Here is a 26,501-nt window from a genome sequence, read left to right as displayed (position 1 = left end):
AAAATGTGTAATTGTTATTGTAAAAAAGAGGAAAACAAAGTGCTCTAAAGGATACAACTGCAAATGTGTTTAGGTGTGTAAGATAGATGATCGTATTACAAAGTTTTTGTTGGATCATTGAACACAACTGTTTGCAGTCTCACTGTTTGAATATCTACTTTGTATGCTTTAATTTTCTAACTTGAACAACTATTTCTAAGATGACAATATGTAATCTATTAACTAGTGATTTCTTACTGTTTATTTTTTGAAATTCTGTATTGTACTCTTTTACTGTTTTGTTTTTTTTCTTTAAATAAAATTTAAAAAAATAAAAAATAGATTACATATACATATAACAAATGTCTTGTTTTCATCAACATAGCTGTTCATTACCATCATAGATAATAAAATCAAGCACAACAGGATAAAACCATTCCAACTAATAAATGAAAACATTATAAGGCTTCAATACAGTGTGATGGGGAATCATGATTACCACGAAAACTTATGTACTCTTATCATTTCTTACACTAGGGAGACTATACTGTATTTACACATGTGAGTTTGATTTATTTTGCTTATGAGTACGGTCTCAACTTGCATTCATTTACTTATAAATATCTCAATATGATCATTCTTTATAGCTGAGTAGTACTCCATTATATAAAAATACCACATTTTTTTTTGTCCATTCCTCAGCTGATGGACAATTAAGTTGTTTCCAAGATCTGACTATTACAAATTGTGTTGCTATAAACATGGGTGCACATATAACACTGTGGTATGATGTTTTCAGTTCTTCTGTGAATATGCCTAGAAGTGGAATAGCTGGGTCTAATTGGACTTCCAATCCTAGGATTTTGAGGAACATCCAGACTGACCTCCGCAGTGGTTGCAACAGTCTACACTCCCACCAACAGTGCAGGAGTGTTCTTTTACCCCAGAGGCTCTCCAGCATTTGTTTGTAGTTTTCTTGATCCTGGCCATTCTTTCTGGAGTGAGATGGAATCTCAGTGTGGTTTTAATTTGCATTTCTCTAATGACTAATGATGACGAACATTTTTTCATGTAGTTATTTGCCATTTGTATTTCTTTATCTGAGAACTGTGTATTCATCTCAGATGCCCATTTTTGGATTGGGTCTTTGAATTTTGAGGGTCTGATTTCTTTTAATTCTTTGTATTTTTTAGGCAGAAGTCCTTTGTCTGAGTGACAGTTCACTAAGATTTTTTTTCCCAGTTTATGGGTTTTCTTTTCTTTTTTTATTTAAAGGAAAACAAAACAAAACAAAACAGTATCAGGGTACAAGTAATACAGAATTACAAAAAAAAACAGTAAGAAATCACTAGTTAATAGATTGCGTATTGTCATCTTAGAAATATTTTTGTTTGCTTGTAGGTATTGTTTAATTTCTTCTTTAATTTCCCCTGTGACCCACTGATTGCTCAAGAGTCTATTATTCAATTTGCACCTGTTTGTGGGGGTTTTGTAGTTTCTTGTATCATTAATTTCTAGTTTCATGGTGCTATGATCTGATAACATGCATGGGATAATTTCAATTCTTTTGCATTTATTCAAATATGTCCTGTGGGTTAGTATATGTTCTATTTTAGAGAATGTCCCATGTACTGCTGAGAATAATGTATATTCTGATGTTGTTGGATGGACCACTCTATATGTCTAACAAATCCATTGTTCAGAGGTTCATTTCTGTTATTTCTTTGCTGATTTTGTGTATGGTTGATCTGTCCCTTGATGTCAATGATGTGTTAAGGACTTCTATTATAATTGTGTTAATCCTAATTTGATTTTCATTTCTCTTAATACTTGCTTTGTATAACTGGGGTGCTCTGGAATTTGGTGCATATATATTTAAGATTGTTATCTCTTCCTCTTGAAGTTTTCCCCTAACTAGTATGTAGTGGCCTTCTTTATCTCTTAGAGTCATTCTTGCTTTGAAGTTCACATTGTCTGCAAACAGAACAGCTACCCCCACTTTTTTCAGTTCCTGTTTCATGAAGTATTGTTTTCCATCCTTTGACTTTCAGTCTGTGAGTTTCCTTTTGGGTTAGATGGGTTTCATCTAGGCAGCATATGGTTGGATGTTGTTTCTTAATCCATTCTGCCAGTCTGTTTCTTTTAATTGGTGATTTGAGACCATTTACATTAATGGTTATAAATGATACATATTGGCTTACTTTGGACATGTTATCTTTCTGCTGTTGCATCTTTATCTTTTGATTCTGTTTAATTGTCTGCCTTGCTTAGTGGTTTTTTCCTATGTGTGTCTAGACTGTCTTTCAGTATTCTGTGCGGGGTTGGTTTGGTGCTCATGAAGTTCTTCAGCTGTTCTTTGTCATGAAGTATCTTATTTCTCCATCCATTTTGAGGGACCATTTTTCAGGGTACATCAGACTAGGTAGCAAATCATTTTCCTTTAGGATCTGAAATACTTCACTCCATGCTCTTCTTGACCTCATCATTTGTGTTGAGAAGTCTGCTGTGATTCTGATAGGTTGTCCTTTATAAGTGATATTTCTTTTCTCTGTAATAGCTTTTAATATTCTGTCTTATGTTGGATTTCTGGGATGGTGATTATTATATGTCTGGGTGTAGTTTTATTTAGGTTATGGCTATTTGGAGTTCTATATGCTTCACTAATCCACATGTCAGTTTCCATTCTCATGTTTGGGAAATTCTCAGCTATTACTTTTGTAAATAGCCTCTTGATATCATTTGTGTTGTCTCCTTTTTTATTTATCTTTATCAATCTTATGCCATTTTTCTTTGCAACATCTTGCAGCTGTGGAATTATTTCCTGATTCCTTGTTACTCTTAAAAGATCTCTCCTTTCCTGTTCACTAGCTGCAATCTTGTCTTCAGGGTCTGAAATTCTATCTTCACTTTTGTTTCAGTGGTTTTGACAACTTTCAATGGAATTTTTGATTTCCTGTATATGTCTTTGAATCTGCTACATGTATTCTGTTTGTTTCTTATATTATTCGTCCAGAGGTTCTATATTTCTGTTTTGTTCCTCTAATTTTTAACTGTTTCTTCTTTAGATATGTTCAGCATCTCTTTCATAATTTTATTATTTCTTCTTTTACCTGGCAGATTATTTCTAGTTTGAATTCCTTTAAAGCTTCCTGAAATTGCTTCTTTATTTTAGTTGCTACTTTTTCAGGTATTTCAGGTGTATGGCATATATTTTCTGCTATGTACATGTAGTAGTCCAAAAAAGCTCCTAGGCTTTTTTGGAATGGGCTGGAGATTTGAGATTGCATTTTGGTCTTTTATTTTGTCATTTTCCTATATTTCCATGTTTCAAGTGTTGTTCCAAGGCTTCCCCTGGGCATGTTGGAAATTGTCTCCTATTCCCTCAGCTTCTGGGACTGAATGGAGGTTGCTAAGCATGGTCCAGTCAGGCTCACAGGTCCTCCTGTGTTACCTCCAGTGTTCCAGGAAGCTGGGTGGGTATCTAACCACTGTGGACGATGGTCCAGAGCTCTCCCTAGGCAAGGACCCATGTGCTGGAACTCACTTCACATGCTCTCAACTCCCCTGATTGGAGGAGGTCACTGGATGTAATCTAGTTGGACCTCACTACCTCCCAAGTCTAGTCTAGTGTGGCTAGAAGCTGGGCACGTCCTTAACCTCTGGTAGCGATGATCTTAAACTCTTCTGTGGCTCAGGATGGTGTACAGGAACTCACCTCCTCAGGCAGCACAGTTCCCTTTTCCAGCAGCACAGTTACCTGGATTGAAAGGAGGTCACTGGGCATTGCCCAGGCAGGTCTGAAACCTGCAGAGCCCAGTCTAGTGTGGCTGGAAACTGCGTGCATCCTTGACCACTGGGAGCGATGATTTTAAGCACCCCTGGGGCTCAGGATGTTGAGCAGGAACTCACTACCACTGGGAGCCCAATTCCCTCCTCTGGCAGCACTGGTATGACCATTTTTAGTTTTTAAAATTAATTTTATTAGTAAAAAGTCCAATAAAATTGATTAGATCAGTTTGTATCAGGGAAACAAGCCACCTGATGGAACAATCATGCATGTGCCACTGGTGGGTCAAGTTGGCAAGGATGAGATAATAAAAACCAAAAGGTAAGGAGTACCCTTTTAAAAAAATTTTATTTAAAGAAAAAAAAACAGAAAAGGTGCACAAGTAATACAGAATTAAAAAAAATAAACATTAAGAAATCACTAGTTAATAGATTACATATTGTCATCTTAGAAATAGTTGTTCAAGTTAGAAAATTAAAGCATAAAAGTGGACATTCAAACAGTGAGACTGCAAACAGTTGTGTTTAATGATTCAACAAAAGCTCAGTAATATGGTTATCTATCTTACACACTTAAACATACATGCAGTTGTATCCTTTAGAGCACTTTATTTTCCTCTCTTTTTTACAATAACAATTACACATTTTGGGTTTTATTACTCCCACAGTTCTTATTACTTTTTTTGGAAGAGAATAAAACCAAATGAGACAAAACAAAATAGAGTCAGTCAAAACAAAGGATGGACATAGTACATGATATAAAAACAGAATACAAGGTGATCAACAATGGTTACCATAATGTCTCTTGCTACCTTAAAAAGAATTGCCTATTTCATCAGGTATAACAAAATTGAGCAAAACAGTACAGAACAAAACCAATAAAATCTAAACATTGGAGACATTACAGGACTTCGAAAGAAGACAATAGTCAAACCAGAATGGGCATCATAGTAAATCTTATTGCCTTCAAAGTAGTTGCCTATACCCTCAAACTTGATACTATCAAACAAAACAGAATAGAGTAAAATCAGTCAAAACAAGATGGTGAGAGCAATACAGGGCTTCAAATCAAGTTAATAGGAAATCAAAAAAGTTACTATAATATATCCTGCTATTTTCTTAGTTTATTTTTTCCTTAATTAAAAAATAATAAAAAGTAAATAAAATTTTATAAAAGGAGATTGAGATAAAAGAGGAATAACAACATAACAACACAGGTCAGAACAGAACAATTTAAGCAACATAGTGGTTCACCACAAGATAACCTGACATAATAGTAGTTACCATAGTGTCTCTTTTGTAAGGAGTACTCTTAAAGTCAGTGCTGGAAGCTAGCATTCAAAAACCAGAAAAGGACCTAGACCAAAAAAACTACAACCACTCTCTTTAATGAACATAGATACAACAATCCTCAACAAAATGTAGGCAAACAGACTACAAGAAAATATCAAAAACATCATACATCATGCCCAGATAGGCTTCATCCCAGAAAGTCAGGAATCATTCAGCATATGCAAATCTAGAGATGCAATACATCATATAAACAGAAACAAGGACCAAAGGCACATGAAAATGCCAATAAACACAGAAAAAGCTTTCAACAAAACCCAATATAGATTCATGAAAAAATCCAGAATAAAATAGATATAGAAGAACTTCATCTCAATCTGATAAAAGTCATTTATGATAAACCAAAAGCCAACATCATATTAAATGGGAAAAAGCTAAAATTTTCTCTCTAGATTCATGAACAAGACCAAATTTATCTTTCTTTGTGGCAGAGTAGTATTTCATTGTGCATAAATACTGTGTTTCTTTGTACATACATCTGTTGATGGGCACACACAGTTTCCAAGATCTAGCTGCTACGAACATGTATTGCTGCAATATAATGACTTTAACTCTTTTGGGAAGACAACTCAGAGAGGAATAGTAGGAACAAATGGAATTTGTATTTTCATTTTTTGGAGGCATCGCCACGCTAATTTCCATGATAATTATATTCCTGCCCACAATGTAGAAGAGGTTTTTTTTATCCATTTTTCTTGCCAACATCTGTTAATTGATTTCTTGATGATAGTCATTCTTTCTGGAGAAAATAGAATCTCAGTGAGGTCCTAATGTGCATTTCTCTAATGGTCAAAGATGTTGAATGTTTTTCATGTATTTATTGGCCATTTGTGCCTTTTCTGGAATGCATCTATTCATTTTGGTTACCCATTTTTTGATTGGGTCTTTTTTGAGAAGTTCTAATTTGTTTGAGTTCCTTATATATTCTAGATATGATTCCCTTGTCCTAGGAATAGTTGATAAATTTTTTTCCCATTCTATAGGTTGTTTCTCACTCTGTTGGTTGTTTCCTTTGTTGCACAGAAGATTTTTGTTTTGATATGATCCCATTAGTTGATTCTTGGTATCATTTCTTGTGACATTGGGGTTCTGTTCAGAAAGTCCTTCTCTATGCCTATGTCTTCAGAATTTTACCTATTTTATTTTCCAGTAGATGAAATATAACTTTGTTAACTCTTAGGTCTTTGATCCATTATTTTAATTTAGTACATGCTGAGATATATGGATCTAGACTCAATCTTCTTCACATAAGATATCCAATTTTTCAGTGTCATTTATTAAAGAGGCTATCTTTCCTCCAGTGTGTTTTTGCCTTGTTTATCAAAGATCAAATAGCTGAATGTTCCTGGGTTGTTTCTTCTTGCACTATCCTATTACACTGATTTCCATTTTATATGTTTTACTTGTGTCTTGTAAATTCAACAGGAGGAAGATGATGCAAAACTTCTTTTTAATGTGAACCATTGGGTAGACTCAAGTTTCTGTTGAAAAAAAAAACCAGAAGAGAAAAACCTACCAGAATAATCCAAACTTTCATAAACACAGGTTTCATAAGAACCTGTAGAAGCTCTCAAGTGCAATGAAATAAACAATGAAGTTGCAGATGCAGTATTGTATGAGGGGGCCTAGTTATGTGGAGCATAACACAGTTTTGTCACAAAGACATATTACAATGGGTATGTACAATCACATGTATTCTTTATTATATTAAATAATGAGGATTTAAAAGAAAAATGTACTTTAAAAGTATTGAATTTTTAATATTTATTGAATGCTTATGAAAAAGCATCAAAATTTTCAACATTGACTATTTTTGGTATACAAAGTCTAAAAAATAACAACAGAAATAAATTCCTATAAGAACAATAAAAATAGCTGTAGAACTCTACAGAAGATTAACTTAATTTCAATGATGAACCCTAAGGCAGTCTTCACACACAGCAACATCACAGCTCCATACACACATATTGCTTACATTGACGGTGCAAGCATTTTGCTTTCCTGGCCTTTTTAAAGGATGCACTTGACCTCTTACTGGTCTTAATATTTTGTCAGAAGGTTCTTATTGTATTATAGAATGCCCAGTTAACAGGAACACAATATACCTATAACATAAAATATTAAATTCTTAATATATATTGCACATTTAGAATAAGCATCAACATTTTCACATCATCTGTGTACTTGCTTACAAAAGCTAAAAGATAACATTAGAAATAAATTTCTACATGAACTACAATGAAAATGCCAATAGAACTCTATAGCAAAAATAATCTTTACTCCAAGTGTCACAACCAAGGTAGATTCACACATGGCCACATGTTCAGTACACGTCTTATCTACACGGACAACATATGTGCTTAGCTTTCCTTTCCTGTGTGACAGAAAATTCTTGTTATCTCTCTTGTCTTCCTTTTCAGTCACGAGCTTCTTATTATATTGTACAATGTGCACTTAACAGGAAAATAAAATATAAATAAAATAAAGTATCAAATATGTAAGAGTGCTTAGAATACACATCAATATTTTCATATCAGCTGTTTACTCGCTTACAAAAACCTAAAAGATAACACTAGCAATAAAAACCTATGTGAGCTACAATGCAAATATAAAAATGTATACCATAGAAATAATCTTTGTTTTACCTGTCACATCCAAGACAGGTTTCATACTTGAAACCTGCATGTTTCATACACAAGTACTGCTTATACTGATAAGATGTATTTTTTGTTTTCCTGTCCTTTTTGTAGGGCATAATTGATATCTTTTTTATTTTCCTGATATAATAGCAGTTGTTAAGTTTCTCAACTAGACCCCCACCCAGCTAGGTGAGAAAAACTCCCCAAGCAGATCTGTTATTCACACCTGCAGGAGCGTGGCATTCGACAAGAAGCCAGAAGTTTCCTCACACAGCTCAACCAGCTAGCAGCTGCCCCATTCAGCTCATCTGGCAGATAATTGAGTCCACAGAAGCCACAAGAGACATACTATGCCTGCCAGAATCTTCTGTACCCAACTCTGCCTTTTCACCTAGCCCTAGACCCCTTAGTCAGAGTCCCAAAATTTTGTACCCTCCTTGGCAATGCCCCCATTGCCTACCTAAACTCCTCTATGAAACATGCTCTCATCCCTTGTTTGAAGGCAGTGTTCTTTTCCCCCTTGGCCCAGCTGCACCCCATCTGCAAGAAGTCCTCATACATTGCTTAAATTCTGCCTGTCTCAGGGATCTCAATGGTGCCTTGGTTTCCTAATGTCTGGTGCCAAAATTCAGGAAGATTCCCCCCTAGAAGGTTTTATCTCCCTCTCTGGACCCCACGGGGGCACACTGAGACTGCCTTTGACATCTAACCTTTGACCTTTCCTCACTGTGACTTGCTGCTAGTCTGCTTCCTCTTCAGGTCTCTAAGTGTCATTTACATCCTATCACCCCTTCTGTCTCTGTCACCTGTCTCTGCACTCCCCTTCGCTCTAAGTAGCTTTCTAGACCCATGCTCCTTAAAAACCCAGTAATGATCATACTCACTCCCAGGAGTCTGATTCCCCCAATTCAAAGGATGCCTGATTTGGTTGTCCATCCACTCACTCAGCTTCAAGGAACTGATTGGCGATATCCTTTCTCTTTCTTGTTACCTCTATTCAGCTGGCATCTAAGATCTGTATGGGTAATTTACCTCCCTCTGCTCCTGCTTAGCCCTCCCTGGCATATGTTCTCAAAAATCTCAAACTTTTCCACCTTAACCCCCAACCTGAAGCCAAAATATCTTATCTATTTCTGTTACTTAGCATGAATAACCTACAAACTAGACTCCATGACAATTCTCCTAGACCTTTACTGTTGACCATTACTGTTGCAAGCTGGAAAAATAGTCTGAGGTCCCATATGTCTTGGAATTTTTTTATTTCTGCAGCCTCCCCTCCCTCTACACCTCCTGTGACCCTGCCAAACTCCTTCTCACTTACTCCCAACTGCTTCCTCTCTGCCCACTCCTGGCTATAAATCAGCATTCACTGCTGATCCCTCTTCCCTCACTCCTTGGCCAGACTGTCTTCCACCTGCTACTCTCCATCCTCTGATTAGGGCCCCTCTGGCTGCTGTTCAACTGCCACCAGCCTCCACCCCACCAGCTTCTCCAACTTTCCTCTTGACTCCCTCTATTTCACCTTAGTGACCACCATCCCACGCTTTCCTACCCATACCCCCACCTTTCACCCCATTCTCTCTCACACCCACTCTGGACTCTGCTTAAGTCCCTCGACCCTTGCTCCCCAATTCCCCTTCACAAGGTCAGAGGGCATTTTTTTCACTGATATCTCTCAAATTGCTCACCACCTTGGCTCCTTTCTCTCTGAACCCTGCACTTACATCCAAGAATTTCAATACCTAGGTCAAACCTAAGACATCAATGTCATTCTCATTTCTACCTTTCCCCTGAGAAATGAGAGCAGATCTGGACTCTAGCCCAAGCTTATATCAATGACCACCATTGGACTGAGCCCATATTGAGAGACAGTGCCATGGCTGTTGCCATGGGACTTTGGGACTTTAACCAAAGAGATGAAGAAGGAACCTTCCCCATTAAGAAGACAAGAGGTTACGTGATCATTTGCCTCATGGAAGGACTAAAAAAAGCAGCCCACAGGTTGGTCAATTATGACAAACTTAAGAAAATTACTCAAAAATGGATAAAAATTGGGCTCAGCTTATGTCCTGACTGGCAACCACTCTGAGAAAATATACTGCCCTGAATATGGAAAGTATGGAGGGGCAATTGGTTCTCAAAATGCATTTAACATCTAATCAGCTCCTGACATTCACACACACCTCCAAAAAATTGAGGCTCTCAGACCCCACAATAAGAGTTACCCAGGCCTTCAAGGTCTATAACAAACCAAGATGAGGCTGCCTATCAGCAATTCATCCCTGAATTTCTTGTCTCCACCATAAGAAACCCAATACCCAAACAAAATGCCAACAAAACATCCAGAGTCACAAAAGGGGACCCACCCCTCTGGAACCCTGCTTTCAGCGCCAACAGTTGGACTACTGGGTAAAATAGTGCCTCAACCCCAAACCCTCTCCCAAGCCTTGTCCTACATGTGGGGGCCCTCACTGGAAGTTGGACTGTCCTGTGTCAATCAGGATTGTTACAGGGGTTCCCCCCCCAGTATGCCCCACAGAACAACCTGGTTCTCTCTGACCTGATTGGTTGGATCTCTGATGACTGGCACACCCTGAAATTCTCAGTCACTCCCTGGACCATCACAACTACCAAACTTTGGGGATAATTTAAGATGGAAGGTAAGATTGTTTCATTCCTAATTGATACAGGGGCAATCCATTCTAATGTCTCTTCTTTTCCAAGACAGCTCCTTTTGGGTGACATTTCTGAAGTGGAAATTGCTTGCACCACATCTAGACTTCCAAGACTCCCTTGCTCCTCTGCCACCTGCAGAACCACATATTCTCCCATGCCTTCCTGGCCTTCCTGGTCTTCCTGATTCCACAGGACAGACATCTTAAAACTGTCTGCCACTCCAATTTCCTCAGTACCACCACATGCCCTATTGCACTCCTGTCCTCCCCTCCTTGCTCCAAATTCCTCTCCCTGATCATTTCTCCCTCCTTAAATGCATGCATCTGGAATATCACTACCCCTTCTGAAGCCACACTTTGAGCTTCTGTCCTCATAGCTCTTAAAGCAAATCATCTGTACCTCACTCAGTGCCAATACCTTATATCCAATTTAGCTCTCAGAGGACTAAAGCCTATCATCATCTGTCTCTTCAATCATGACCTTCTCATGCCTGTCAACCACTCTCAACAGCCCCCTCCTTGTCAAAAACTCAGACCAATTATACTATCTAGCCCATACCTCTGAGCCATCAACCAGTTTATGCTCCCTATCCACTCTATAGGACCCAGTCCCTACACTGATCTGTCTTCTACCCCCTCATCCACCTCCCATTACACCATCCTAGATCTCACAGGTACCTTTTTATAATAATCCTACATCCCAAATCACAGCTGCTCTTTGCCTTCACATGAACAGACCTAGACTTCCACAAATCACAACAACTCACGTGAATGATTCTCCCCCAAGGTTTCCATGGTAGTCCCCACTATTTTAACCAGATTCTCATCTATGATCTCCTTTCCTACCACCCTACTGTTTCCCATACCCTCCAGTATACTGATGATCTATTTCTCTGCAGACTTTCTGCCCAATATTACCATCAAGATATCCTCAATCTCCTCCAACATTTAGATAATAAAGTGTACCCCCTCAAAGCCCAAATTTGAAAGCCATCAGCCCTATATCTATGCATCCTCCTACCAAAAAACAAAAACAAAAACAAAGAAGCACCCAAACTCCCCCACCCTTCATTGAGCACATAAATGTATCATTAAAATCCAGATGCCTACCACTGTCCAACAACTCCTTTCTTTTCTGGGAATTATAAGTTACTTCTGCTTCTGAATCCCAGACTTCTCCATTCTCATAAAACCACTCTATGAGCTCACTCACAGCAATCTTTTAAGTCACTTAGATCAAAAGGCATTCTTTCCAAAATTAAAAAAGGCTTTAACCCTGATCACTGTTCTATCTATTCCAAACCCTGCCCTCCCCTTTCTGCTTCACACAGAAAAAAAAGGAGACAAATGATGCTGCAGTTTTGAGTCAGGGTTTGACACCTCACCCCATTGCCTTTCTATCATGTCAAGGGGCAGCCTCCCTGCTTATGGGCAACTTCAACCATTGAACTTATGCTCTTAGAGGCCATAAAGATTTCTTTTCGTGCTCCCATCACCTTGTACTCCCCTCATGATTTCCCTGCTCTTACTGGCTCTCATCTCCCCCACCTACTCTCAGTTCCAAGGCTCCTCCAGCTCTATGCTCTCTTCCTCAAAACTCCCACCATTATCATGCCCTCAGGATCCAGTTTTAATCCTGCCACCCCCTGGAGGCAAAAGACAATCCACACTCCCCTTGGGAGCATAACTTCCTCCCCCTGATACAATTACACACCAGGCTCTTCCCTCACATCTCAGACCTTCCTGTACAGAACCCACAGCACACCTGGTTCATAGATGGCAGTGAGAGCAGGAGATGCAATAGTTACAATTGGCATGGTATTTGAGGTCCAAGCTTCACACCATCTCACAACAGGCTGAACTCATACCTCTGACTCAAGCCCCCACCCTGGAAAAGGGAAGCAGATTTAACATCTACATAGACTCAAAATACAATTTTCACATTCTTCACAACCATGCAGCAATATGGCTGAAAGATTTCTTATGAAGAGAGGATCCATCATCAATTCACACCTACAGGTGTTGCTCCTTCCCACCCAGGCAGGAGTGATTCACTGTAAAGGGCATCAAAAACCCAGAGACCCCATAACACAGGGAAACTTTTGCAGACCAGACAGCCGATGAGGCTGATACCTACATCAGAAGTCTACCTGCCCCCAACAGCAATACTTCTCCTTGACAGGAATCACTCTTTACTATTCCACAGATGAATATTTGTAGTACAAGACACTCCCTCTATCAGGGGGGTGGCTCCTTAACCAAGGGAAATATCTCCTTCCTGTCTCCAAAACTCATCAGACTCTCCTTCATCCACAATAACTTTTACATGGGCTACAAACACCTCAGCTGCTTACCCCAGCCTCTTATTTCAGCCCCCTCCTGAAAGGCTACACTAAGACAGACCACCACTCATTGTCCAGTCTGCCACTCTGCCTTCCACCAAGGCTTTCTCTGCTCCCCCACCTTACCTAACCTACCAGGCCTATGGGTTTATCCCTGCCCAAGACTGGCAAACTGATTTTACACACATATGTTATGAGTTAAAAAACTCAAATGTCTCCTAGCTGGACACCTTTACAAGATACAATGAGGCATTCCCCCACCACCTCTGACAAGGTTGAAGCAGTCATAGTGCCTCCTGTCAAATATCAATAATCCTTCAATTTGATATTTCAACCTCAATTCAGTCAGGTAAGAAGCAGCTTTTACAGCCCAAATAACCCTAGAGGTCTCTTGGAATAGAATGGAAACTCCACACTCCCTACAGGACCCAGTGCTCAGAAAAAGTAGAAAAAAGCCAATAACCTAATTAAAGCTCAACTTACAAAACTCTCCTTATCAATAAAAATTACTGGATATCCATGCTTCTTATCACTTTACTCAGACTCAGGGAAGCTCCCCAGGCAACAGTCCTTTCAAACTGCTCTATGGACACTCCTTTCTTCTGGGGCACCTGCAGTGCCCATGAAACTGACCCCCTGGATACTACCTTCTCATCCTTCAGGCCACAGAACCAAAAGGCAGAAAAATCTCATCTTTCTTTTTCCCAGCATCCAGCCATACAAGGATGACCTTGCAGGTAGATCAGTTTTGGTAAAAAATCTTACACTCTCAACTCTTGAAACTCAGATAGACAGATCCCCACACAGTCATCTACAGCACTCCAACAGCAGCCTGGATATAGGAGCAACCCCATTGGGTTCATCACTCTCATATAAAACTCCACTCCCTGGACCCACTCCCTGACCTCCACTATGACCTTGCCTCCAAAGAGTCTCACTGGAAATTCCAAATATTCTCTCTCCCCTCCTTGCATTTCACCTGCATTCCTGAGGAATAGATGCTCTTTCTAGTCTGCTGATTCATCAGTTCCTGAAGGCAGACCCTTGCCCAACTTCTTCAGGCTCACTTCCTGGAATCTCTTCTGCCCTGGACAGCCTCCTTTTCCCTCATCCTCCAATCCATACTCTGAAATTGATTCTTCCTTGGGTCAAACAGCTCATCATTCAAGGAACTTCTCTATCTCTCTTTGTACTAACTTTATCTGTTCATCCTTCTCCTAGCCCACTGCTTGACCTTTCACAGATCTTGTGGATCTCACCTCCTAGGCACTTTCTTACCTATCTGGCTCACATCCTTCAACAATACCCAATGTCAAACCCTTGCTTTATGCATAGACTCTTTCTTTTTACAAGAAATCTGTCACAACTTCCCCTGGTTTTCCTCTCTGATCCTACTCTTTGGAATTCCTCTTCTCCTGGAGTGAGGATCTCACCTTCCAAGGAACCTTCTGTAACTTCTCTCCAGAATAAGTCAACCTCTTCACCTTTGTCTAATGGTGCCAAACACCTACGCTACCCCAGGCATTGTCGCCTCCCTTCCTGCTCACATTCATACCTCTACCTCTCATATTCACTTCTGGCCTAACTTCAGCATCCCCAGCTGACTGGAGCACCACAAAAAGGCGCCTCCTCTCAGTTATCTTCCTTTTCTTGGTGGGACCGATACTTGTTTCCTTGTGTACTCTCAGGCACTATCCCACCACCTACATCCCAATGGCTGCACTTGAGCAATACCTTACCCTAGAGAGTTTTCTCACAGCATCTTCCTCCTAATGATTTGGGTCCTAATTTTCCTGCTATGTATCTTGTATCCCCAGCCCCAGAATGACACAACTGCTCCTTCCCCAACCACCCAGAGCCCAAATGCATCTCTAGGCTCAGACAATCCCCCAGAGCTACCCTCCTTCCCCAATAAGACTATAAACATGACCTATTCCCTCCTAAACCACTCCCAACCATCACTGGCACAATCACTGGATTTATTTCTCTGCTTCCATTTCCTCAACTGAAGATACATCTGTTCCCCCCTCAACATGGACCATGGCCGTGTCTGACTGGTTTCCCATTTTTGAGGCACACACTTGGGAAGCTGAGGCCTAGAGGGAGTCCATGCTCATGGGACCCAGTGCACCAAAACATTGTCGTAACACAGCACCAATAGCCACAGGCAAAAACCTATGCCTCTCCAGAAGCAGCTCCCCTGGAGTACCCTAAGAGACTTATCCCCCTCTAAATGCAACTTCATTTTAAACCTCCAGTTTCCCCCATGACTGCAAGAACACAGCATTTGACTTAGTCCACTGCAGAATGTCAGGACTCCTGAGTATAGAAACAAACAAGCTCAAAACATAAACTTCTGGTTCTTCTCATCCCATCAACATTCATATTTTAAATTTCCTCTGTGGTCTCCTCTGACAGCTGGCCCCACACTTTCTGGCCAGACATCTCAACTGGGATGCCACCCCTGCCGAGTGCCTCCTGCAGCTCAGCCTAAAAAACTCCGCCTAATGGCTTCTTGTTGATGTTATGGCTTAACTCTAACCAGTGCGCCTCCTCTTGTTCTGTATATGCCAATAGGGTTAAGTTTCTAATCCTTGTAAAAGCTTAAGTTTCAGCTTCTTGTAACTTCCTACCCCTTTCCACATGTTATTGCTAACAAGCTGTTCCAAGATAATTAACTCTCTACTTTCTTTTCTGCATGTTATTGCAGATGGGCTATTCCGAGATAATGTTTATCTGCAGGATGGGAGTAACGAAATGCACCAAAAGCTCCAGATGTTATCAGAACTAAGTGGACAGCTTTATTGTTTTCAGATGTTGTCAGGACTAAGTCAACAGCTTACCAGCTCTGTGGGTTTTTTGTTTTTTGTTTTTTAGCCTTAAAAATCCCTTCCTTAGTCTGTGAGGTGTGCAGTCTCTGGGTCAATCCTAAAGGGGCTGTGTCGCCAGGCCTGAAATAAAAGCCTTTGCTCCAAATTTCTTAATTCCTTGCTTCCTTGGATTTTATTCCAGGGTCCAAGCCATCTCATTTAAGGGATCATCTGGGATGGAAGCAAGACCCCCGACTCAACTCTGAACACCTAAAACTAAGTACTCTGGAGGGTTTGTTTGGACTGCGGTCAATTTGTACTTTGGGAGGGGACACCCTCAATTTGGGGAGCAAGGACCTCTCGAGGGCAGAGTCAATTGGTTTTTGGGATGAGCCTCGTCTGTTTGTGACTTCCCCAGGTGGGAGCTGCTCTGTTGGTTAATTTTATAATTCCTCCAGATCCCAAAATTTGACCTATTTTTGCTGCAGCTTGTCTTGTCTTGCATGTCTGTCTGTATGTCTATTTGGTCTAACTGTTCCCCTTTTGGTTACCCAAATCTAACAGAACATTTTCTGCTAGGAACCCCTTCTACGAGCCCAAAATGCGCGAAAATGATTCTGACCATTATTCTCGTCTCATTGTTGTTTTTTCTCTTCCTTCTAATCTTATCTCTGTCTCTTAGATTCCCCCACAGGTGAAAAGAACTGACATCCTTGCCAGCCATGGGGCAAACTGAATCTAAATCCAGCATGCCCCTCAGCCTTGTGCTTGATCACTTCAAAGAATTCAAGTGGTGAGTGGAGGAATATGGGGAAAAGGTTTACAAAACCAGATTAACAACTTTGGTCACACAGGAATGGCCATTAGGGACCCAGGGGGTCTGGCACCCCTCCGGGTCTTTTAACATGGAGACAGCACAAGCCACTCGCTGGTATGCTTTTGGGCCCCCTGCTCACCCTGATCAAATTGTCTATATTCAGATTTGGATAGACATAGTTTATGCTGCTCCTTCCTGGATTAAGCCCTCTTGTGATGGAGTCATTGCGGCCCTCAAACCAAAAGAAAAACTCAAAAAGCTGCCTTCTGAACCTACTGCGCCTCCAGTCTTGCCTCTGAAGAAGAGCCCCTCGACCTGCTGGAGGCACTCCCGCTGCCTCCCTCATATCCCACCTCTGATCCCCAACCTGATTCCACTGCTCCATCCCCACTGCATCCCGTTCACACGCGACAACACCCATGGCCGGAGGCTCTGCTTTATCCATTACAGGAGGTCCCCGCTCCTAGTGGGGGCTCAATGTTTGTGTATACTCCTTTCTCATTTTCAGACCTTTATAATTGGAAAACTCAGAACCTTCCTTTTTCAAAGGGTCCTGAAACTCTGATTAACCTTTTAGAATCTGTGTTCTCTACTCATCGCCCCACCTGGGATGATTGCCAACAGATTCTGTGCATCCTCTTCATGGCTGAAGAGAGGCTGCGTATTTACACTCCTGGGCAAAAAGGAGTCCGAGACCCAGATGGGTCAGTGTCCACCGATCGGCAGAAGATTAAACAGCTGTTCCCTTCCTCCCGACCTGACTGGGGCCCCAATACAGACAGAGCTAAGAGGACTCTCGATGATTATCACCTGAGGCTTCTAGATGCCCTCTGCGCAGCTGCCAAGAAGCCCACCAATTTGTCCCGAGTGAGGCAAGACAGTTAACTGATGAATCTCCTGCTATGTTTTTAGAGTGCCTCCTAGAGGCACATAGATTTCGTACCCCAATTAATCTGATGGCACCTGAGAATGCATGCGCGATTAATATTGCTTTCGTGTCCAGTCAGCTCCCAATATTAGAAGAAAATTACAAAAGCTTGAGGGATTTGAGGGAATGCCCCTCAGCCAATAGAGCAAAAGGTTTTTGAAAATAGAGAAAATGTACAAGAAGCCACCAACAAGAAAATGACCAAAGTGTTAGAATTACTCTGTGAAAGAGAAACTAAAAAGGCAGCCAATACCAATAAAAAGGAAGTCCAGGGACAATGGCCTCCTTTAGATAAGGAACAATGTGCATATTGCAAAGAATGGAACATTGGCAAAAGGATTGCCCAAAGTTAAGGGCTAAACTTGAGAGAGAAGCAAAGTCTTTGTTGTCTCAACAATGAGGAGGTCCGGGCTCGTTGCCACTGCCTGAGCCTCAGATAACTCCTCAAGTGGGGGGGCACCTGGTAGACTTCCTGGTGGATACAGGAGCCACCTATTCTGTACTAACCCAACCCTTAGGAAGATTGACTAGAGACTCAGTTAATGTAATAGGAGCCACAGGGGGATGAAGAACATACCCAAAGGTAACTGCCAGTTTAGCTCGACTGGGCCACAAGTTGGTCCAGCATGATTTTCTATGGGCAATGGAGTGTCCAGACCCCCTCCTAGGATGAGGCCTCCTTCATAAATTGCAAGTGCAAATTGATTTCTTGACAAATGAGCTGAGGCTAAGATTGGGAATGGGCTCAACCCAAGGTCCTGAAAAGAGCATTAGAGTTTTAGCCCTTGTCCCAGAAGGAGAAAGTTACCACCTGCTGGAAAATTTGTCCAGTTTACCTGAGCTGCCACCTACAGACTTAGAACTAGAATTATTAAACAAATGGAGACAAGAAATCCCAGAGGTCTGGGCTGAAACTAACCCCCCAGGACTGGCGATCAACCAAGTGCCCCTTGTAGTAGAGCTCCTATCCCGGGCATGTCCCATTTGTTTCCAAAAAGTCTCCAAGCCCAAAAGAGAATTAAAGTTCACATACAGAGACTAAGAGACAATGGTATCCTCATTCCTTGTGTCTCCCCTTGGAATATGCCTCTGCTTCCAGTCCAGAAACCAGGGACAACTGACTATTGCCCTGTGCAAAACCTCCGGGAGGTCAACAGGTGGGTATTAATTTTACATCCAACTGTGCCTAACCCCTACACTTTACTCAGCCTTCTTAACCCAGAGTGCACCTGGTACTCCGTATTGGACTCAAGGATGCCTTCTTTACTCTGCCTCTCGCCCCAGTGAGTCAACCCATTTTTGCCTTTGAATGGACTGACCCAGATTCTGGGGTCAAGAAACAACTGACCTGGACTCAGTTGCCACAGGGTTTTCTGAACTCGCCCAGTCTTTTTTTTTTTTTTTATCAGTACCAGGGATCGAACTCACGACTGCCTGCTTGCAAGGCAGGCGCATATGCCACTGAGCTAAATCCCCAGCCCCTCGCCTGCTCTTTTTGATGAGGCCCTGGCCAGAGAACTCTTGGGGTTTCATGAAGAACATCCCGAGGTGACACTTTTACAAGATGTAGACAATCTGCTGATAGCCTCCCCCACTTTGGAGTCCTGTCAAGAGGCCACAGGGGAGCTATTAAGAACCTTAGAACAATTAGGCCACGAGGTTTCAGTCAAAAAGTCCCAATTGTGTTACCAAACCATGACTTATTTAGGCTATGAGTTACAGGGGGGAAAGAGAACTCTATCTAAGAAAAGAATCCAGGCCATATTACAGATTCCTATCCCAGAAACTAGAAAACAAGTACGAGAGTTTCTGGGAGCTGTAGGATACTGTAGGTTGTGGATTCTAAATTTACTGAGATAGCACGTCCCTTGTATGACTCCCTTAAGGGAGAAACTCAAAAATCTTTGGACTGGAGAGATGAATGTGGACAGGCCTTCCAGCAGCTTAAATGAGCCCTAACAGAGGCCTCAGCTCTGGGACTCCCTGACATTACCAAGCCATTCACCTTGTTCATAGATGAACTCAGGGGCATTGCCAAAGGAGTCCTAACCCAGGACATTGGCTCCTGGAAGAGACCTGTAGCCTACCTCTCTAAAAGACTTGATCCAGTGGCAGGAGGTTGGCCCCCCTGCCTAAGAATACTAGCTGCTGTGGCAATGTTACTTAAGGAGGCTAAGAAATTCACTTTTGGACAAAAGATTTCTGTGGTAACCTCCCACAGTTTAGAGACTCTTATCAAAACCCCTCCTGAAAAGTGGCTCTCGAATGCTAGAATTCTGCATTATCAGGCTCTACTCTTAGACCCAGAGTCAGTGGTTTTTAAGACTTCCTCAGCCTTAAAACCCAGCCACCCTTATGCCTGATGACAACTCTGGAACTCAAAATCTGCCTCTTCATGAGTGTGCAGACCTCATTGAATGCAGCAGAATCTATGGGCCAATCTTTCCAACCGGCCCTTGGAGAATGCTGATAGCTACTTCACCAATGAGAGCAGTTTCATCCAGGATGGCAAACGAGTAGCCAGAGTGGCAGTAACCACTGAAAAGAAGGTTCTCTGGGTTAAGTGGTTAGAGCCTGGCACCTCAGCCCAAAAGGCTGAGCTCACTGCTTTGAAGCATTAAAGTTAGCCACCGGGAAGAGGGTAAATATCTATACTGACAGTAGATATGCTTTTGCTACTGTACATGTACATGGAGCCATCTATCAAGAGCAGGGTCTCTTAACCTCAGCTGGGACTAAGATAAAAAATGCTCCACAGATTCTAGACTTGTTGGCAGCTGTCTGGCTACCTCATCAGGTTGCTATTATTCATTGCAAGGCTCATCAGACAGGAGAAGACCCTATCATCCAAGGAAATAATTTAGCAGACCAAGTCGCTAGAAAAATAGCAACCACATTAGAGGGGCCCACTGAGGAAGTAGCTGTTCTAATGTTGGTTCCTCCCACCTTATCAGAGCTGATTTACACACACACAAAAAAAAAGACTTACAATTAGCATCTCAGCTGGGAGCAAAGCTCCTCACTCCAGGGGGTTGGTATCAATTCCTAGATAAGCAAGTGCTATTGCCAGAGGCACTAGGATGTGAGCTGCTACACCAGGCTCACCAAACCACTCATTTAGGGGGAACCAAACTTGCTGAATTGTTCAGAACTCATTTTTTCATTCCAAGACTTTCCAAACTGTCTGCCTCTTTGAGCTCCAGATGGCCATAATGCCTATTAGTAAACCCGACCAGAAGCTCTCCACTGGAGACTATCCAGTATCAAGGAATGGCCCCAGGAGAACACTGGGAAGTAGACTTTACAAACATGGTAAAGCCTGGTTTACAGGGACATCACTATCTCTTGGTATTAATAGATACTTTTATTGGCTGGGTAGAGGCTTTCCCCACCAAGTCCAAGTCAGCCTTAGTGGTAACTAGAAAACTATTGCAAGAGATCATACCTCAATTTGGCCTTCCACTATCCATGGGGTCTGATAATGGCCTGGCTTTCATAGCCCAAGTTACCCAAAAGTTAGCCCAGGCATTAAACATTGATTGGAAACTTCACTGTGCCTATCGACCACAAAGTTCAGGACAAGTAGAACGTGTGAATCAACTCTAAAGGACACTTTAGCTAAGCTATCTTTAGAAACTGGTGATACTTGGGTGAGCCTTCTTCCCTTTGCTCTGCTGAGAGCTAGGTGTACCCCTTATATTTCCAGAATTTCCCCATTTGAAGCTATGTTTGGGAGACCCCCTCCACTGGTCCCAAGGCTCTCTGAGGACAAATTAGTTGAGATAACTAACCAAGATCTCATTAAGTGCCTTCAGGCACTCCAGCCTGTGCTGACTTCCATCCACCAGCTGTTTAGACAAAAACACCCGGACTTGCCTTCAGAGACACTATTAAAGACACCCATCAAGCCAGGAACTTCAGTCTTGGTGCAACACCATCATCAATACTCCCTCGAACCCCTCTGGGAAGGACCTTTCACTGTGGTGCTCAGTACCCCCACTGCAGTCAAGGTAGTCGGAAAGACTGCATGGATTCACCATACCCACATAAAGCCACTGGAAATGGAGGTTGACGAGGACCACATCCAATGGACTGTACAGCAGACTGGTAACCCCTTAAAGTTAAAATTGACTAGACTTAGTTAGATTGCATCAGGTGTGTACTGCTATAGGTTGCTTGTCTCTGCCCCTTCAAGTCTACTACTGGGGATTTTCATAGCACTGTTACCGACCTCACATAGCAGATTTGGACCACCTGTAAGCCAAGAACAGCTGTTAAAATCTTTGTACGGGAGTCCTTGTGATTGTAGAGGAGGCCAATTTCGTGGTAGTAATGGGGACCGAATTGTTCAGACCAATCACAAAGATTGTGGAAACAAAATAGCCATTCTTGTTGCTAGGTCCACAGCTATAGGAGTAACTCAAATGTAGGAATGCAAAGAAAAACCTCGCATGATACTTAAAATAGGCGGCCAACCGGGCCATGCCCTAAGGATTGTCCTTATTATTTAGAAATGCATTCCTCTTGCTATGACTCAGTGCAGGAATGCACAGCAAGACTTATTTCACTGCTGAGCTTCTGAGAACACGTATTGGAAGGGCTGGGGGTGACTGGTCCATCACTCCGACAGTAATAGGAAATTCAAAGTATGCCCAAGCTTTATGTAACGGCACAATTGGTAAACCAGTGTGCTGGAGTAAGGTGGCCCCAATACATGTCTCTGATGGAGGCGGGTCACAGGATAAGACCAGAGAACTCATGGTTGAAGAACGGGTTAAACAGATTATAGACATAACATTTCCCCAGGTACATTACCACCCCTTGATGCTGCCTAAATCACGGGGAATTGATTTGGATGCTCAGACTTCTGATATTCTAGGAGCCACTTATAGGGCCTTGAATGCTTCTAACCCTACTTTTCTAAATGTTGTTGGCTGTGTATGGCACAAGGCTCTCTCATACCTCTTGCAATCCCCTCTAATGCCCCCCTGACCACACTTGAAGAACCAGATCACTTAAATTGTAGTGCTGGTCTCCCCTTTAATGTACAACCAGTAGGGTTTAAAGACTCTCCTTGTCTCCAAGGAAGTTTTCATAATTATACTTCTGACATTGACGTGGGATTCGTTGCTTTTGCTAACTGTAGTTCTATAATTAACCGGACTACCTCTCTTTGCCCTGCCAAAGGACAAGTGTTCATCTGTGGAGGCAATATGGCCCATACTTTCCTCCCAACCAACTGGTCAGGAATATGTGTCACAGCTGTCCTGTTGTCTGACATAGAGGTTTTACTCAGGGATGAGCCAGTCCCCATTCCTAGCCTGGATTACATTACAGGCAACTCAAAGATGGCAGTTCAATTTATCCCATTATTGGTGGGTCTGGGAATATCAAGAGCCTGGGTATGGGGGTAGCAGGGGTGGGGGTCTCTGCTCAACTTTCCAACCAGATCATCAATGATGTGCAGGCATTATCTAGTACCATTCAGGACATTCAAAATCAAATAGATTCATTAGCTGAAGTGGTTCTTCAAAATAGAAGAGGGCTAGACCTCCTGATGGCAGAACAAGGAGGGATCTGTGCGGCATTGCAAGGACGATGCTGTTTTTATGTAAACAAGTCCGGCCATTGTTCGAGATAAAATCAGGAGATTGCAGGAAGATGTGGTAAAAAAAGAAGAGAGCTATTTGAAAACCTCTTTTGGAGTGTCTGGAATGGAATTTTGCCTTATCTTCTGCCTTTGCTTGGACCATTGCTAAGGTTGCTACTCTTGATTTCAGTAGGTCCTGTGTAGTCAATAAACTAACTGCATATATTAGACAACAAATGCAGAACATAAAGCTGATGATGATCTGTCAGCAAGCCTGAACTTATTCCCCAGGACCCATAACATTAGGCCAAAGATTTGGCCTCAGCCACAACATCAGAGGGGAATGTTATGGCTTAACTCTAACCAATGCACCTCCTCTTGTTCTGTATGTGCCAATTGGGTTAAGTTTCTAATCCTTGTAAAAGCTTAAGTTTCAGCTTCTTGTAACTTTCTACCCCTTCCACATGTTATTGCTAATGAGCTGTTCCAAGATAATTAACTCTCTATTTTCTTTTCTGCATGCTATAGCAGATGTGCTATTCTGAGATAATGTTTATCTTCAGGGTGGGAGTAACAATGCACCAAAAGCTCCAGATGTTATCATAACTAAGTGGACAGTTTTACAGTTTCCAGATGTTGTCAGGACTAAGTCAACAGCTTAACAGCTCTGCGGGTTTTTTTTTTTTTTTTAGCCTTTTTTTTTATCTTAAGTCTGTGAGGCACGCAGTCTCTGGGTCGATCCTAAGGGGGTTGCATCACCAGGCCTGAAATAAAAGCCTTTGCTCCAAATTTCTTAATTCCTTGCTTCCTTGGATTTTATTCCGGGGTCCGAGCTATCTCATTGACATGGTAAACTTTATCTTACACTAGCAGGATAAAACACCAGGTACAACTCAAAAGGACTGTACAGGTTCTGCTCTCCCTTTGACTGAGGCTGTGTTTACCACCAGCATGGGACAATGGCAAAAAGAGAGTTCTAGGTTAAAAAAACAATGCATAATAATGCATAACATTTTCTGCCTAAATGCATTTGAGGTCTTCTGGCTGTGCAGAACATCTATTATCTCTGTCTGCCCACAAACTGAATTGGACCATGTACCCTGGTATTCCTGGCCTCCAAAATAGGTATAGCCCCTGGACAAACTGAGCTCCTGGTCTCTGTGCAGTCGCCTCTCAGATAATGGCCAAGAGCCCAATATCCATATTCATACTAGTAGGCCATAAAATATCTGTGGGCGTGGGGATGGGAGTTGCAGAGTTAGCTGTCTCCACTACAGCCCACTAGCAACTCTCAAAAGAAATGACTGAGGGGCTCACAAAGATTTCTGATTCCATCCTGTATTTACAAAAGGAAGTAGATTCCCTAACTGGGGTGGCTTTCCAGAACTGCTGAGCCCTGGATCTACTCCCCACAAAAAAGAGACCTCAGCATCTTCCTCACAGAGGGATTCTGCTTCTATGTTAACAGATGGGATTTAATCATATAGTTCATAGTCTCTGGGACCAAGCCACAGTCTCAAAAACCAGGCAAAGGGTGGCTTCACTATGGGTTGGTTCCAAACTGGCTGAATAGACTGGCTTCTCCCCATGCTCAGGCCCCTGGTCCCAGTTTTTCTGCTATTATTATTATTTGCACTTTGCATAATAAAACTCTTAACAGATTTCATCCAAGTACAGGTCTGGTCCATAACATTTAAACAGCTCCTCCTGATAACCAATTACACCACGGTCCATGGAAATCCCAAGTTGACCCCTAGCAAGAACCAAAAAACGTCATGTTCCTAGCACTACATTGCCTTGCCCTGATCTGGTACCTTGTCATGTTGCCACCACTCCAGCCCCTCTCTCATTTCATTTTTTTCTGTCTCTCTTTTCTAGGATGCATGTGCAGCCCACCAGTCATACCTCAGAAGAAGTCCTGAAAACTACACCCCCAATACCTCTTTTCTCAATAACACAACAGATAAGAATGTCAGTCTCTGAACTACACTCCTGCCCAGCTAGGAGAAAAAAACTCCCCAAGCAAACTTGTTATTCACATTGCAAGACTGCAGCATTCAACAGGAAGCCAGCAGCTTCCCCATGCAGCTCAACCAGCAGAGAGCTGATTCCATGAAAACTACAAGAGTCGTGCTATGTCTGTCAGGACCCTGTGTACCAATACCTCTCTGTCTATCCCCTAGCCCTAGAGCCCCCACTTGGAGACCTAAAATTTTTCATTCCCCTCAGCAATGTCCCGTCCCCTACGTAAACTCCCCTGTAAAACATGCTCTCACCTCCTGCTTGGAGCCAGTGATCTTTTCATACTTGGCCTGGCTGCACCCAGTCTGCAATAAAGTCCTCATACATTGCTTAAATTTTGCCTGTCTTGGTAATTTCAACTGTGCCTTGGTTTACCCTAACAGTAGATCTTTGTGATTCTGTGCCTCTCCGTTCACCTGTCAGCTCACTATGCTCCACAATTTTCTTGCACAGTTCTCTGGGCAAAAACATTTTGTTTTTCCTATGCTTCAAATGATCTTTTATGAGTTCCAGTCCCAGTCCTCCAGGAAAATGTCTCCGTGGTATTTTGTACGTGTCATTTTCTGGGTAAACTGTCAAAATATTTATATTATTATATATGTTTAGAATCAAGTAAAACAGAATCATCAGCCAACATTTTGTGTTTTGACTGGCACTGTAGTTGCTACATATCTGAACAACATCTACTCCATCTTTGGTTTTGTTGTAGGAGTTTCCTCTCAGACTTCTGGCTTGTCACACTTTCCTTATCAAGATTTCCTTCATGATCCAATGTTGACATCAGCAGTACCAGTTTGTTTTTCTTTGCCATATATGAGGTCAATGTTATAACTTTCTGAAATCCAAAAATTATACTATACAATTCTCTGTTGTAAAATTGAAACATTTCATTTGGAATTTCTGCTTTCTTCCTAGGTACAGTCCCTTCACTGGCCAGCTTGTGCTCTGTTAGCAACTATAACATCAATTGGAAACTAGTAAACCAATTGTGGAATGTCATTCTGATTAGTTTGGGAGATGGGAGCAATAAATCTGTTCACAATGTGACTTAGTTTATCTACTATATGAATAAGGTTGCTGAGTTCCAGGATAAATTTCTAAATCAAAAGCATAAGTCTTCACATCTACAAGAGCTTAAATATGAAGCTACAATGACCATGAAATGCTGCACATGTTCCTCAATTAGTCATGCATTCAGATAATGGGTAAATTGTTTGCCAATTACCCATGTCTCTCAAACAATGAGTAGATTACAGCCAGATTATCAGTTCTTTTTCTTTCTTAGTGAATAGTTTTGTCATCAAATTCAGGCAATCTTGAATGAAATCAAATCTCCTCAGTGTCATTATTATTCTGCAAGCTTCACACTGACATCCATTTTTCCATCAGTACATTTTGTCTGTTACAAATAATTTCAAACATTGAATGGCAATGTTGGCATTCTGTTGGAAAGTTTCACCCCTGCCAAGATCCTCACTATATTTTTTGGACCTAATTATAACAGGTTGTTTCATTTGGTTGAACTACAATTTTGTAACCATTTCAACCTCTCAAATGTGCACT

General features: G+C 41.7%; 1 pseudogene; it reads left to right on the top strand.

Moving 5' to 3' along the window:
- Nucleotides 1–24,943, top strand: part of LOC100724642 (probable U3 small nucleolar RNA-associated protein 11) — a 70,678-nt pseudogene extending 45,735 nt beyond the window's left edge.
- Nucleotides 24,944–26,501: the final 1,558 nt, after the last annotated feature.

This window comes from Cavia porcellus, unplaced genomic scaffold, assembly GCF_034190915.1.
Source record: "Cavia porcellus strain 051 isolate PalLab524CR breed Dunkin Hartley unplaced genomic scaffold, mCavPor4.1 scaffold_5, whole genome shotgun sequence".
Lineage (NCBI taxonomy): Eukaryota > Metazoa > Chordata > Mammalia > Rodentia > Caviidae > Cavia > Cavia porcellus.
Note: the sequence above shows the minus strand (reverse complement) of the source record. Positions and strands in the feature narration are given on the sequence as shown.